Below are 15,004 nucleotides of genomic sequence, written 5' to 3'. Positions count from 1 at the left end.
AGTTCTCCAAGTGTTTTGTTGTGCAGAGGCGGAAGGCCCTTTCTCTCAGATACTTTTAAAAAGTATTTTCAGTTTCTTTTAGAAGCTTCGTGAGCCATTTGTGTAACAATCCTTATCTCGCACACACGACACACTTGAGGGTGTCCTGAACATCACCATTTCGAGGGGTTTCTGCGCATTCTGGGGCGGATTAAGTAGTAGTCGTAGTCATAGTTGTCGTCCTCATAGTTGTGGTCATAGTGGTCGTCATATCATGCTCGTTGTGGTCGTCGTAGTTGTGGTCGTAATCGTCGTCGGAGTCGTAGTGGTCATCGTCATAGTCGTGGTCATAGTGGTAGTCGTCGTAGTCGTGGTAATCGTCCACCAATTCTCCTGTGCTGTTCCATAAGAGGCCCACACTTGTCCTCACCTTTTCTTTTACCCCTTATAGCTTATATAATGAAAATGTCTTCTTGTTGTTATGGTCATTATTTTTGGTGATATCCTTTGGATATTCTCTGATGGCTTGCCAAGTTATTTTCTCAACTTGTCCTTCTTTCATCCTTTTCTGATTTGACTAGGACGCCAGTCCTGTTCTTTTGTAATTAATGCCTTCAGCTTATCCTTAATATTGTTGTGGTGCCGGGTTCGGTGGCGAGGACGACCGCGAGATGAAGCAGTTGGGCCGTCTCCCCTCCGAACACCGGAATTGAAGGCCGTCACTCCGGATAACTCCGAAGTCGACGGGTCGTTGAATGGACCGTGGACGCCAATATTTCGACCGCGCAGTTAGGGTCTTTTTGTCTGATTCCAATTTAGCTAATTAGCCGTGCGGTCTAGCTACCGGGAAAACCACGCCATCGGCCGACTTTGTCCGAACCGAGTCGCTGTTACCGACTCGGATCCGGCGTAATCGAGTGGGAATTACCAAAGCCGCGCCGGTCCATATAACAATCTACGGCACAATCGGCCTCCCTAATTCTCAAGCCCGAACCATACTGGGTCAATGAAATAAAGCACAGAAAACGAACTGGAACATTTAACAGTTATTTATTTACAATGTAAGAGGGAGGGAAACACAGAGCAGACTTAATCACGAATATGATGTCGGCAAATGTACAATGGCAATCACTTAAACGATTTCTACTCATCAGAATGGCCACAGACACGCACACCCAAAACGAAATGGACCTCGTGGGTCTTTATTCGGCCCTTCAGCTCGGGAGAGAAGGGGAGCTGAGGGTCACAGTCTGGCCGGGTACCTGGCCACCACGTGCGGCTCCACAGACTTGCACCCATGGAGCCCGGAGTCCGTGGATGGGAACGGGGATCCCCAGCTCGAACGCTCCAACACAACCCACCACGGTGGGACTTGAACCCATGACCCAGAATCCAACGAGCCCACAATTCTGGCTACCACGAACGACGATCAACGACACGAGCACCACGAAGCACCTCCGCCATGACCACCAAGGAACCCTGAAAAAGACCCCAGACGACCACTGAGATAGCTCACCACCTTTCTTATCCTTCCCCCGGGCATCCCTTTGGAAATGATCCCTTTGGCATGGAAACGATCCCTTTGTCCCCTAAATGATTCCCACTGCTTCTTAAATGTAAAACCTTCCTCCCGACACAATTCTTCCAGTCATTGGTCGACATCTATTGCTCTGCTCATCATTTCTATATTGTTTCCTAATCTTGGGAGAATCTCAGAAAACATGACCTCACAACACTTTACTTTCAGCCGCTTACCCAATATCCTGTATGTATTTATCAAAACCTCTGAGTAAACTTTCCTTAAATCATTTGCTCCTCCATCCTCCACACCCAGCAAGGTGGTTCAGCTTCTGATCACTTCTCAGCACCTCCACCTCCACCACTGCCTGCCCCTGCTGCAGAATCACCACTGCCTGCCTCTGCTGCAGCGTCACCACTGCCTGCCCCCATTGCAGCGTCACCACTGCCTGCCCCCTCTGCAGCGTCACCACTGCCTGCCCCCGCTGCAGCGTCACCACTGCCTGCCCCCTCTGCAGCGTCACCACTGCCTGCCCCCGCTGCACCGTCACCACTGCCTGCCCCCGCTGCAGAGTAACCGCTGCCTGCCCCCGCTGCACCGTCACCACTGCCTGCCCCCGCTGCAGAGTAACTATTGCCTGCCCCCGCTGCACCGTCACCGCTGCCTGCCCCCGCTGCACCGTCACCGCTGCCTGCCCCCGCTGCACCGTCACCGCTGCCTGCCCCCGCTGCACCGTCACCGCTGCCTGCCCCCGCTGCACCGTCACCACTGCCTGCCCCCGCTGCACCGTCACCACTGCCTGCCCCCGCTGCACCGTCACCACTGACTGCCCCCGCTGCACCGTCACCACTGACTGCCCCCGCTGCACCGTCACTACTGCCTGCCCCCGCTGCAGCGTCACCACTGCCTGCCCCCGTTGCAGCGTCACCACTGCCTGCCCCCGTTGCAGCGTCACCACTGCCTGCCCCCGTTGCAGCGTCACCACTGCCTGCCCCCGTTGCAGCGTCACCACTGCCTGCCCCCGTTGCAGCGTCACCACTGCCTGCCCCCGTTGCAGCGTCACCACTGCCTGCCCCCGCTGCAGCATCACCACTGCCTGCCCCGTTGCAGCGTCACCACTGCCTGCCCCAGTTGCAGCGTCACCACTGCCTGCCCCCGTTGCAGCGTCACCACTGCCTGCCCCCGTTGCAGCGTCACCACTGCCTTCCCCCGTTGCAGCGTCACCACTGCCTGCCCCCTCTGCTGCAGCATCACTACTGCCTGCCCCCTCTGCAGCGTCACCACTACCTGCCCCCGCTGCAGCGTCACCACTGCCTGCCCCCGCTGCACCGTCACCGCTGCCTGCCCCCGCTGCACCGTCACCACTGACTGCCCCCGCTGCACCGTCACCACTGACTGCCCCCGCTGCACCGTCACCACTGCCTGCCCCCGCTGCAGCGTCACCACTGCCTGCCCACGTTGCAGCGTCACCACTGCCTGCCACCGTTGCAGCGTCACCACTGCCTGCCCCCGTTGCAGCGTCACCACTGCCTGCCCCCGTTGCAGCGTCACCACTGCCTGCCCCCGTTGCAGCATCACCACTGCCTGCCCCCGTTGCAGCGTCACCACTGCCTGCCCCCGTTGCAGCGTCACCACTGCCTGCCCCCGTTGCAGCGTCACCACTGCCTGCCCCCGTTGCAGCGTCACCACTGCCTGCCCCCGTTGCAGCGTCACCACTGCCTGCCCCCGTTGCAGCGTCACCACTGCCTGCCCCCTCTGCTGCAGCATCACTACTGCCTGCCCCCTCTGCAGCGTCACCACTACCTGCCCCCGCTGCAGCGTCACCACTGCCTGCCCCCTCTGCAGCGTCACCACTGCCTGCCCCTGCTGCACCGTCACCGCTGCCTGCCCCCGCTGCACCGTCACCACTGACTGCCCCCGCTGCACCGTCACCACTGACTGCCCCCGCTGCACCGTCACCACTGCCTGCCCCCGCTGCAGCGTCACCACTGCCTGCCCCCGTTGCAGCGTCACCACTGCCTGCCCCCGTTGCAGCGTCACCACTGCCTGCCCCCGTTGCAGCGTCACCACTGCCTGCCCCCGTTGCAGCGTCACCACTGCCTGCCCCCGTTGCAGCATCACCACTGCCTGCCCCCGTTGCAGCGTCACCACTGCCTGCCCCCGTTGCAGCGTCACCACTGCCTGCCCCCGTTGCAGCATCACCACTGCCTGCCCCCGTTGCAGCGTCACCACTGCCTGCCCCCGTTGCAGCGTCACCACTGCCTGCCCCCCTTGCAGCGTCACCACTGCCTGCCCCCTCTGCTGCAGCATCACTACTGCCTGCCCCCTCTGCAGCGTCACCACTACCTGCCCCCGCTGCAGCGTCACCACTGCCTGCCCCCTCTGCAGCGTCACCACTGCCTGCCCCCGCTGCACCGTCACCACTGCCTGCCCCCGCTGCAGAGTAACCATTGCCTGCCCCCGCTGCACCGTCACCACTGACTGCCCCCGCTGCACCGTCACCACTGACTGCCCCCGCTGCACCGTCACCTCTGCCTGCCCCCGCTGCAGCGTCACCACTGCCTGCCCCCGTTGCAGCGTCACCACTGCCTGCCCCCGTTGCAGCGTCACCACTGCCTGCCCCCGTTGCAGCGTCACCACTGCCTGCCCCCGTTGCAGCGTCACCACTGCCTGCCCCCGTTGCAGCGTCACCACTGCCTGCCCCCGTTGCAGCGTCATCACTGCCTGCCCCGTTGCAGCGTCACCACTGCCTTCCCCGTTGCAGCGTCACCACTGCCTGCCCCCTCTGCTGCAGCATCACTACTGCCTGCCCCCTCTGCAGCGTCACCACTACCTGCCCCCGCTGCAGCGTCACCACTGCCTGCCCCCTCTGCAGCGTCACCACTGCCTGCCCCCGCTGCACCGTCACCACTGCCTGCCCCCGCTGCAGAGTAACCATTGCCTGCCCCCGCTGCACCGTCACTACTGCCTGCCCCCGCTGCACCGTCACCACTGCCTGCCCCCGCTGCACCGTCACCACTGCCTGCCCCCGCTGCACCGTCACCACTGCCTGCCCCCGCTGCACCGTCACCACTGCCTGCCCCCGCTGCACCGTCACCACTGCCTGCCCCCGCTGCACCGTCACCACTGCCTGCCCCCGCTGCACGGTCACCACTGCCTGCCCCCGCTGCACCGTCACCACTGCCTGCCCCCGCTGCACCGTCACCACTGCCTGCCCCCGCTGCACCGTCACCACTGCCTGCCCCCGCTGCACCGTCACCACTGCCTGCCCCCGCTGCACCGTCACCACTGCCTGCCCCCGCTGCACCGTCACCACTGACTGCCCCCGCTGCACCGTCACCACTGACTGCCCCCGCTGCACCGTCACCACTGACTGCCCCCGCTGCACCGTCACCACTGACTGCCCCCGCTGCACCGTCACCACTGCCTGCCCCCGCTGCACCGTCACCACTGACTGCCCCCGCTGCACCGTCACCACTGACTGCCCCCGCTGCACCGTCACCACTGACTGCCCCCGCTGCACCGTCACCACTGACTGCCCCCGCTGCACCGTCACCACTGCCTGCCCCCGCTGCACCGTCACCACTGCCTGCCCCCCGCTGCACCGTCACCACTGCCTGCACTTGCTGGACTTCAACTACTAACTGCTCCTGCTGCACCATCACCACTGCCTGCTCCCGCTGCAACTCCACCACTACCTGCTCTCGCTGCACCGTCACTAATGGCAAGATGGTAGAATACCTAACCCTTGAGATGGCAATCACCATTGGACAGAACCACAAAACTGCTGTAAGGAGCATGAAAGAGATTGTAAACGAGAAAGATACAGTTCATGCTCAATGTGCGAGAAATGCATGCCATGCGAAGCAGAGGTGCAGGAAGAATACCTGCTGACAAAGATGGCTACTCATCAGCATCATGAGAGCTGGTAGATGATGCCCACCTAGATATTCATAGGTGGAAGACAAAGTACAGGATCGCACAATAATTGGGATGAGACATTGCAGGTTTCAGGACATGGCCTGGATATTCACATCATTACAGGCTCAGCAAACTCCATTCTGCTCTTTCCTGTCTTCCAGATGCGAAGAAGAGATCAGAAGCTGAACCAGACGAGACAATCACGCTTTTAGAAGGTTTCCTCATACTGTCAACACAGTACAAAGATTCGGTGGGAGATGTTAAATACTACATTGTCTGCCACTCCTCTCCGAGACAAACAACACCAAGCTGAAGCTGATTCAAAGGATCCACAGCATTGAGGACTACGTAGAGCTGACATCAACTGCAGGAACCCTGCCTGCTTGGAGCCTAATCACTGAAAAGAGACTAAAATGATCCTCCAACCTCCATGAGGCCGAACTCATGCTCCAACCAGCAGAATGGCTGACAAGCTGAATGAGACGGAAGAAGAAGGATTACCAAAACAACCAACAGACTTGGTTTCGTTAATGATCACAGTTTGACAAAAATGACAAGGTTCCAAACTGCCTTGATCTAAAGGACTTGAATACAGGTATCAGAAGGGAACATTACCCCCATTCCTGAAGTGGAGGAGGTGGTCACAGCTATGACTGGAGCGAAGGTTTTTCAGTGGTTGATGCAAAGTCTGATTTTCCCACCTCGGATGGACGTTAAGCTGGGAATCCAATCTGCCGGTATTAGTCGGTGGATGTTAAAGATCCCACGGTGTCCTTCGCGAAGAGTAGGCGAGCTGTCGCCGGGACCCTGAACAAATTACAAATCCCTCCTCGAACCGAGAGGGGGCACTGCATCAGCGGTACAGCTATGCCCCTGGCAAATGATATCCATTGCCATGTGTTGCATATGAAAGCAGAAGTATGCTTCTTTTCAGGTCAGGTCAGGTATGGGAGCACGTGCCGGAACAGCGCGTCGCTGCGTCCTCTTTCCGCCGGTACTCCAGGGGCCTCCGTCTGGCCATCCCCCAGGCAGATGCCTGGCCAAACCCAATCTCCTTGAGATGCCGATCAACCTGCTGCAACCGTGAGGCACGTAGTCAGCCTGTCGGCCTCCTCGACTCACGAGGCTTCCTCGCTGAGAGAATCTGCTGAGCAGGATCAGCGTCAGGAAAACGAGCCACATGTCCATACACCGCAGCTGACGCTTCTGTTCCTCCATACATACCAATCTACATTTGAAGCAGCAGATGGTATATCAAGCTTCGAAGAGTCTCAGCTGAAAAGAAGGCTCCATGGCAACCTTTGTCTTCAAAAACAACATAATAATTAAAATCTTCTCCCCTCTTTCTTCATTAAGAGTGTGGACCTCAAATATCCGGGGCCTTCGCTCTAACCTTACAGATCTTTCCATACAGGTTGCCACTGACAAACCAGAAATAATCTGCCAAACAGAAACTTTCCTCCCTCAAGATGTCTCTGACTCCCAAGTATCTCTCCCTAGTTACTCCCTCCTCCACAATGACAGACCTGAGCCTCGTCCTGGTGAACCGTCCACCAAACAGTGATGACTCCATCTACACCTCACTATCCGAAAACATGGACCAACTTCTATCTTCTCATCCAAACTCTCTCTTCCTCATACGTGGTAACTTCAATTGTCATCATGCCAGTTGGTTGGGTGTGGGTACCTCTCTCGCCTGTCATTGCACCTCAGCAAAAGATTTCTGCGACTCAATCGGTCAATTTCCCGACCCGGATCTCAACAAATTGTACTTTATCTCTTCTGGATCTGATCTTTACAAATTTCCCCGAAAATAGCAGCTGTTTTTCCACCGCTCCAATCGGTTCCCCTGACCATGTGCTCATCAAAGTGGACATCTCTCTGGCTGTTATCAGAGAACCACCTCAGCGTCGTCGAGTCTGGCATTTCATTCAAGCCGACTGGCAGGGTCTCCAAGCAGACATTAAACTTCTAGACTGGTTTCTCATTGCTACTTTCTCCAACATCAACTCATCCTGGGAATTATTTCAAGGAAACTTGCTCTCCATCATGCACAGATTTATCCCCTCTCGTGTTCAGTTGTCTTACCCTTCCTCCCGCCCTTGGTTTACTGAAGCTTGTGGCGAGGAAGTTGTCCTGAAACAACTTGCCTTTGCCTCATGGAAAGCAAACCCAACTGAGGGGAATCGCAGTTCCTTCCATAAAGCTCGGAACAAGTGTGTATCTACCCTCAGGAGAGCCAGAAAACAACATCTTTCTAAGCAGTGCTCAAGTCTGAACCCTCAAACCTCTCCCCCTCCTCCAAATCCTGGTGGCATCTAATCAAATCTGTTTCTGGTGTATGTTCCCCCTCCATCCCCTCCCTTACCTCAAATGGCCGCACTGCTGATTCCACACGTGAAAAGGCCGAATGCTGAAACTCGGTGTTTGCATTAAAATGTTGTATCCGAAACCCATCACTTTCTGTACCCACCTAACCCAGTCGCACCCAACTGTCCCTGGACTCTGTGTCCTTTTCTCCTGACAAGGTGGAGAACTTGTTGTCAAAACTCGACTCAGATTCTGCAACCGGTCAAAACGGCATCAGTCCACGTGTCCTCAAAACCTGCTCCTTTGCTCTTGCTCACCTTCTCTCTGTTCTATTCACCCTCTCATTTGTTCAAGGTCATCTACCATCTGCTTGGAAATCTGCTAACATCACTGCCCTGCATAAAAAGGTGCAAAAACAGATCCCTGCAACTACAGACCAATCAGCCTTCTCCCAATCATCAGCAAGGTTATGGAATCCATCATTGCGTCACACACTAAATCCTTCCTCTTCTCTAATGGCTTGATTTCCGATCATCAATTTGGTTTCAGACCAGGTCACTCTACCCTGGATATGTTGCTTCTGCTCTCCCATCAATGGATGGAGGTCCTCAATGCCAGACAGGAAATCCGAGCCATATCTCTGAACATATCACGTGCTTTTGACACAGTCTGGAACCCTGCACTACTCACCAAACTCTCTTCCTCTGGTATCCAAGGCCATCTCCACTCATGGCTCGCAAACTTCCTCTCCTGTCGCAGTCAACGTGTGGCCCTAAATGGAGTTCTTTCATCCCCTCTTCCTGTCCAGGCTGGAGTTCCTCAAGGCAGCATTCTGGGCCCTGTTATTTTTTCTGGTTTTCATCAATGATCTCTCCAACTCTCTGGAAAATCCTCTATATCTCTTTGCTGATGACTCCACCCTCTGCTGTACCATCTGCCATCCCCTCAGACCGACAAGCAGCAGCTTCTTCGTTCACTGCAGATCTGGGTAAAATCATAAACTGGTCCAACACGTGGAACATGTCTTTCAATACAGACAAATCTCACTCTCTCACTATGTCTCTACGAAAGGACCATTTAGAACCCCGCCATCCACTTTCTCAACAATTCTCTAGAAGAAGTCCTTTCTTTCAAGCTTCTGGGTCTCATTATCTGCCATGACCTTTCCTGGGAAAGCCACATTTCAAACCTGGCCTCCAAAGCCAGTCGCCGACTGGAAATTCTCCATCGTGCAAAGTCCTTCCTCGGCCCACCTGAGCTCCTGACCACCTACAAAGCTTTCGTCCACAGTCTGATGGAGTACTGCTCTCCCCTCCGAGCTGGTGCTCCTGCCTCTCACCTTTTGCGGCTTCACGCTGTGGAAACCAAGGCAGTTCGGATCATTGGTCCCTCCCGTGATGAGGCTGAGTCTTTGGGCCCCTCACTCTCTCACCGCAGGCAGGTCAGTGGTCTTTCTGTCTTCTACCATCTCCTCTCTGGTCTGCCACACCCCCCACCCCACTGCTCTGTCTGCGATATGTCCCGCTCCCCTCCATATTTCCACAGGGCACTCAAGGGCCGCCAGCAACCCCCTTCTTGTAAAACTACCAAAATCACGAATCACTGCTCACCTTCACTCTTTCATTCCTCTTTCTTCCCGTCTTTGGAATAAACTCCCTCAATCTGTTCAATCCCATTCTTCCCTCCAGGCCTTCAAAACATCTTTTCACCACCACCTCTTATCATCCCCCATCCAAATCCTCGATCTTTTCTACCCCCGATAATCCACCCAAGCCCACTTCTTTCAAATTCCCTGCTTTCCTTCATGAAAGTCCCTGCAATGTCCATCTTCTATTCCCCATGTTCCCCACCCCATCCCTCTCCCTTCCACGGGTCTCCAAATGTCTCTGTTCCCTACTGTTTTGTCCTTTCCACTCCCGCCCCTCTTGACTCATGCCCCCCTTGCTGTGTGTTGTGTGTTTGATCACAATGACTATTATTGGCTCCCACAATGTATCTGAATTTTCAACCAAGGTTCAAGATTTTTGTGTGGGTGAAAATACACAATCCAACCGTCCACGTCATTCGTTCGTTTTCCATACGTGATGACATCTCGCAACAAATCAATTTCTCTGTGCTGTCTATTTGAGTTTGCAATTTGCACACAAACAAGCCTGGTGTTGGCGCAGTGGTTAGGGCAGCGGCTTGGGATCCAAAAGGTCCTGAGTTCAAGCCCCGTTGGGCCACTGAATTAATACACCAGGGGGTTGACTCAGCCTGTCATCCTTCCGAGGTCGGCGAAATGAGTACCAGTATACTGGGCCGGTGTATACCCCGGTTACAATAGGTGTACCATATCCCTGTGTTGTAAGAGGCGACCAGGGTTGCGTCAGGAAGGGCATCCGGTGTAAAACATGTGCCAAATCACTATGCGGATCATACGGATGATCCGCTGTGGCGACCCCGAACGGGAGCAGCCGAAAGCAGAAGAAGAAGAAGAATTTGCACACAAACACCAATTAGCGTTCACCGGGACGACCTGCCATACCTTTGTGAATGCAAATTATAATGGAAGTTGATTTGATCAAATTATGCCTTTACAAACAATTACTACTTCAAACAACCTTGGCTAAAAGCCATGTATAGATGCTGTCTGTGCATCGATTGATGATACTCCTAGGTGGGAGAGTGATGGTGAGAAAGAGATGACTCACTGACTTTGGGGAATAAATACATCTTTTGTGCTGAAATAACACATTCATTAATTCACGCATAATGTAATATTTACAATGTAGTCACGTGATATTAAAGTAAACCCATAATGTAATATTTACAATGTCGTCACGTGATATTAAAGTAAACCCATAATGTAATATTTACAATGTAGTCACGTGATATTAAAGTAAATCCATAATGTAATATTTACAATGTAGTCACGTGATATTAAAGTAAATCCATAATGCAATATTTACAATGTAGTCACGTGATATTAAAGTAAACCCATAATGTAATATTTACAATGTAGTCACGTGATATTAAAGTAAACCCATAATGTAATATTTACAATGTAGTCACGTGATATTAAAGTAAATCCATAATGTAATATTTCCAATGTAGTCACGTGATATTAAAGTAAATACATAATGTAATATTTACAATGTAGTCACGTGATATTAAAGTAAACCCATAATGTAATATTTCCAATGTCGTCACGTGATATTAAAGTAAACCCATAATGTAATATTTACAATGTCGTCACGTGATATTAAAGTAAACCCATAATGTAATATTTACAATGTAGTCACGTGATATTAAAGTAAAGCCATAATGTAATATTTACAACGTAGTCACGTGATATTAAAGTAAATCCATAATGTAATATTTACAATGTAGTCACGTGATATTAAAGTAAACCCATAATGTAATATTTACAATGTAGTCACGTGATATTAAAGTAAATCCATAATGTAATATTTACAATGTAGTCACGTGATATTAAAGTAAATCCATAATGTAATATTTACAATGTCATCACGTGATATTAAAGTAAACCCATAATGTAATATTTACAATGTAGTCACATGATATTAAAGTAAACCCATAATGTAATATTTACAATGTAGTCACGTGATATTAAAGTAAACCCGTAAGGTAATATTTACAATGTAGTCACGTGATATTAAAGTAAACCCATAATGTAATGACCCTGCGCTTGCGAAGCGAATAGTGGGGGTTGAGCGATCGGTAGCGTACATCGAAAACCATTCATCGGAGGAAATTGAAACTTTAGCACGTGTTACATGATCATGTGATATAGCGGTCACTCTTTTGAGGACAACATAGGCCAAAGGTCATCGGAGGCCAATTTTCTAAAATCCTCAATTTCCATCTGATTGACCAGAAATTTGAACAGGATTTTCATATTAGGTTACTGAATTCAACCACCAATTATTTTTGAGGTCAACATAGGCCAAAGTTTCTAAAATCCTCAATTTCCATCCGATTGACCAGAAATTTGAACAGGATTTTCATGAAAATGATCATGTGTCACGTGATCTGGCAGCCATATTGGATCTAAGGGAAAATGTTTGAAAATCTTTGTATGAGAAACCGCTTAACCGATCGATGCAAAATTTAACGAATCGATCAAATACCCATGAGAAATGTGGTTTGATAAATATGATGTCATCAGTCACGTGGTCTGACAGCCATATTGGATCAAATTTAAAAAAATAAAATAAAAAGAGCTCGCTTGCACAAAGTCCTTCTCAAGACTGCGCACTGCACAGCGTACGTATTCTACGAATACCATCTGGTTCATAAGTAAATTTGAAAAAATGTGAGTTATTTTGAGCCATTGTTGACATAATGAGCACCCTCATCCAATTAATCGAGGACGACTTGTGACTTCCAAGGCCAGAAGGATTTTCTCGATACATCGACATCCATCCATTGGGACCATACTCTATGCAGAGCGTTGGTGCTGTCAAAGCAGTCTCCTTGGCTATTGGACACAATCCTGAATGAGTCGCCACTCCGACACAGCATACCAGCATACTGGCACTCATTTTGCTGACCTCAGAAGGATGACAGGTCGAGTTAACCCCACCTGGTATTAATTCAACAGCTGAGCAGGATTTGAACTCGGGACCCTAGGATCTCAAGCCCACCACCCTAACCATTAAGCCAACACCAGGCATATACTGTACATCAACTAAACACCTAATATAATGTTTTTTTTTTAATGTAATTCAACCAAACTTAACTTTTGTAATCTAAGGAATAACTTATGCAATGGGCTGAAACTGCAGTAGTTCATTTGTTGGAAGGTTAGTTACTTGGTACACTATTGAAAAGATTGTGAACAGTCAGGAAATATAGCCAGGGAACATTTGCAAGGGCCTCCTGCTGTTAAAGACAACTCATGTTCTTTTCACATGCAAATAGAGGCATTACGTACTCGGATGCATGTGAAGCCTGGTGCCCTGTCTACTCGCATGAGCTGGTAGACATTAAAGGTCCCACGGTGTGTTTCGCAAAGAGGAGGTAAATTATCGCTAGCATCCTGGCCGAATGGGCAGGGTCACTATTTCATTCCATTGCAGGATATAAAGGCCTTCCTCAACTCCCACAGTGCATCTCAATTTTAAAATTGACTGGGGGTGCAGCTGTGCCACTCATGCAGTGCCCCCTCTAGGTGAAATCAGGATAGCTCGCTGAGTCTTCACAAAGGACACCGTGGCATCTTTAACATCCACCGACTAATACCGGCAGACAGGACGCCCAGCTTAACGTCCATCCGAGGTGGAACGTCAAACTTTGCATCAACCAATGAAAGACCACACAAACCAATGGAGAAACTTTGGAAAAAAATCAAGATGCAGATGCACTTGATCACCTTGAAATCACCACACCACCCCAAAATTGAAATCAGGGTTATACGTTCATGTACGGACAGCAGTGGTTGTTCGTTTGCAATTCTCTCGATTTGGGATGGAAAATATATAATTTGACTGGAGCACTAACACACCATGGGTTACTCTTTTCGAAATGTTCCAGGAGATCTCAAAGGTCCACAAGTCAAACACTGATTGAGAGAACAGAGGCAGATTAGCGGCTGAACATCCCCCGACGAACTAATAGTCTGGGATCCAAGGCCCATAAATCCAACTTTGATGTGACACCCCTGCTGTAAAAAAATTTTGGCACTTGAATCATGTTTGTGGGGGTGTAGGACACCAGAAAAGTGACTTTGGCAAGTTGGATCGGATTGCGCAACTTCTTGATGGTAATACCCTACCTGCAAAGCACAAGGATGGCAGTTCATCGTCGTGTTGAGAACCCAAGCCAGACTAGACAGCTCAAAGGCCAGCATACTACCTTTGAGTGGATAAGTATTGAGTTGGTGGGATCTTTCGTGCACCTATTTGTCATGAATTAGAACTTTCAGTGGAATAAAAAGTTTAATAACAAACAGTAAATACATGTCAGACCACCAGGTGGATTCATCCGATATAAATCAGACCACCAGGTAGATCCATCCGATTCACAAGTGGGAGCATTTTGCAATGCTGACAAACACTGGGAGACACATAAACCGTGGGCCAAGTCCAAAAACTTTGCAAACTCGAGATCTCCCTCGTGGAAGTTATCAATCGTCCTCAAATCGTATAATTTTTGTCAGCTGATTAATATTAAATCAACATTCCCATCTTCACAAATTATGCATTTACCTGCAATTCGCAGAAGAACGGAGCTTAATTGATCATGCTGAATATCGAGGGAAAGTCTGAATGATTACGTCATTGCAAGACACAAAGCACCAAATTGGCCAATCTCATTACTCGAGTGTGTCGGCTATTAAGTGGAAATAGTCACACTCACAGCATAAGAGATCTGCTATTTGGAGAGAGTGCCAACAGATGGACATTCCATGGACAGATGGAAACAAAAGACATTCAAGGAGACAGCTGATTCCACGATAACGAAGGTAAAAGGACGGGTGATTTTTCTGAAAGCTGGCAGCAACCTGTTTGTGAGACTTATCGTCGTTTGAACTGTGAGAAAAGTTGACATTCAAGATATGGTGACACACACTAAGCCCATTGCCACTGCCATGAGCCAACCATGACGGATCTCTTGTTACAACCAAAAAAGCCAAACTTACGCACTTTCTGGAGCGCTCTGTGAATCCACCATTGACCATGGAAGAGATAGCAACCAATTCTACGTGGGTGTGGGATTCCATAGCAATAATCATGGTCATGCTAGAGAGATCATATAACACCTTGGCATCGTGGCATCAAGCTGAGCAAGGTGTGAGGCAGGGGCGCCAGCGCAGAGGGGAAAGCAGTATTCAATCAAGACTGTGGATGAAAGCTTTGTTGGTGGATAGGAGTTCAAGTGTGCCAAAAGAAGGACTTTATATGAGGCAGGATTTGGAGGCAAACTTTGAAATGAGGTTTGCCCAAAAAGATCATGGCTAATACTGAGACCCAGGAGTTTCAGTCAATGAAGTTCCTCAAGAGGGTTGTTGAGAAAGCAGATAGGAGTTTGCAATGCAGTCCTTTTGGAGGGAGAGCGAGAGAGAGAGGGCGAGAGAGAGGGCGAGAGAGAGGGCGAGAGAGAGAGAGGGCGAGAGAGAGAGAGGGCGAGAGAGAGAGAGGGCGAGAGAGAGAGAGAGGGAGGGCGAGAGAGAGAGAGGGCGAGAGAGAGAGAGGGGGAGAGAGAGGGCGAGAGAGAGGGGGAGAGAGAGAAGGCGAGAGAGAGAGAAGGCGAGAGAGAGAGAAGGCGAGA

This window comes from Eptatretus burgeri, chromosome 9, assembly GCF_056783735.1.
Source record: "Eptatretus burgeri isolate ZD-2024b chromosome 9, Ebu_testis_v1, whole genome shotgun sequence".
NCBI classification, from domain to species: Eukaryota; Metazoa; Chordata; class Myxini; order Myxiniformes; family Myxinidae; genus Eptatretus; species Eptatretus burgeri.
Note: the sequence above shows the minus strand (reverse complement) of the source record.